The sequence below is a fragment of the Arachis hypogaea genome, chromosome 15 (assembly GCF_003086295.3).
Source record: "Arachis hypogaea cultivar Tifrunner chromosome 15, arahy.Tifrunner.gnm2.J5K5, whole genome shotgun sequence".
Classification (NCBI taxonomy): domain Eukaryota; kingdom Viridiplantae; phylum Streptophyta; class Magnoliopsida; order Fabales; family Fabaceae; genus Arachis; species Arachis hypogaea.
This window is the reverse complement of record NC_092050.1, coordinates 38,134,096-38,136,277: the sequence shown is the minus strand read 5'-3', so window position 1 is coordinate 38,136,277 and position 2,182 is coordinate 38,134,096.

Below are 2,182 nucleotides of genomic sequence, written 5' to 3'. Positions count from 1 at the left end.
CTGGAATCTGTGCTGACATTCATCACCCCGGAAGCCTGACAATCTGTTTGAAGCTGCTCAGAAGCTTCACATGCCTAGTTTGGGACCCCGGAGGCTATTGGCATTCCAAGCATTGGTGGAAATTTTTGGATGAATTTAAGCATAAGCCGCCATAACAGGAAGCTCATCCAATGTCCAACTTAAGGACTTTAACTAAAAGTGCTAGGTGGGAGACAACCCACCATGGTATGATCGTTCCTTTTTCAATTTTCATTTAGTTTTATTTGCTTTCAAGTTTTATTTTATTTTATTATATTGAACATGGAGTTTTGCTTCTCATTCATATTCATCATTGCATTCTGCATACTGCATAAAAAAAGGGTGCGCGACGCGACCGCATCACTCATGCGATCGCGCCAAGTTGCGAAAACACTTCCCACGCGACCGCGTCATCCACGTGGCCGCGTGACCTAGAGATCGGCGGAAACATCCAACGTCCAGAAAGTTAGGTTGGAATCGTGCGACCATTGTGCGTTTTGCACAAATGACCCACGCGATCGCGTCCCTTGCACAATACCAATCCCATGCGACCGCGTGAGCGACGCAATCGCATCGCATAGGATTACACAAAACCCCAAAAGGAAACAGAGAGTTGTGCTGAAACGACGCTGGATTCGTGCGTTTAGCACAATTTCCAGCGACGTGATCGCATGCCCCAGGCGATCGCGTCATTTACTCTTTTTTCCCTCCACGCGATCGCGTCACCCACGCGATCGCGTCAACCACCATTTCAGCCCAACCACGCGACCGCGTGCCCCACGCGATCGCGTGGATTCAAATTTATAACCCCCCCAGTCACGCGAACCCTATTAGTCGCGCCCCCCCTCCCCAAACCCCTCCACTTGCTCTCTTCTTCTCCAACCCCCAACCATCACCGCCACCGCCAGACGCCGCCGACCACCCAGACCTCGCCGCCACCCACCCCCCTTCCTCCTTCCCCCTCCTTTCTTCTTCTTTCTTCTTCTTCCCCCCTAACCGCCACTGCCCTCCGCAACCACCTCCCACCCGCCACCGCCGTCACCGCCCAGCGCCACTCATGCCCCCTTCCTTCCCCTATTACCCCCTACCCCCATTACACCCCCTTTCCCTCCCTTCCTCCGAACAGCACCCACTGCCGCCGCGCCACCCTCTTCTGTCGCGCCGGACGCCACCGCCGTCATCCCCAGCCACCTCTCTGCCCCACTCTCTCTCTTACGCCTATCAGGTTCTGACGAACGCCACCCTTCTATCCTTCGTAGTTAATTCATAGTTTTTTCTGTTTATGTTCGTCATTAGGCTAGTTCGATATGCATGTTGTAGTGGATTTTAGGTTGTTAGGTAGCCTAGGATGTGGTTAGTGGATTTAGGTCTGTTTAATCGCACTGTTCCTGTTTCTTGTTTTATTCTGCTGTTACTGTGATGATTGTAATGTTCATATGCTGTACTTTCTTGTTTCTTGCTGCTCTGTACACTGCATTTTCATGTTTATATTCCTTATATGTAATTGCAGCTTTAATTTTGATTCATATGAACTATTTGATTGCTGTTTATTTTTCGGGACAATCCAATTTTAGCCGGAATGCTGTCCAAATTTCTGTAAAATATTTTCATTCATGTTTTGGTTTTGGCATTTTGAACTCTGCTTTCCTCTGCTTTAACCAAACCAATTCATGACCGCCCGGGCATGCTTTCTTATCCTTTTTGATTTCCTGGTTCCTAAACTGCATTTTTGATGTTTGATTCCAATTTTTGCTTTCTCTATATCTATTTGAATCATCATCACCCTGTTTTCCTTGTTTGGATATGAGTTACTTATAGTTTCTAAATGTGAATACTTGTTACTTGGAATATTTTCATTATGCCACTTACTTTAACCCGCTTTTTACTAACTCACTAATGTTAACTTCCTAAACTCTTTTTCAATTCTAACCAACCTAACCTTTCAAAACTTTTCTTCTGATTTTCTTTCACTTTTTTTTAGCATTCTAACCATGGCATGATGTTAATTTCTCTATTTAACATGAATTCAATTACATTTTGGAATTTAAATTCTTCCTTTCGATCTTTTAAATCCTATACAATCCTTAATGCACATTTACATAACTCATTTTCCTTATCCTATTGCTCCTTTGCCACTTTGTGTTTCTTTTGATTATTGGCCTAT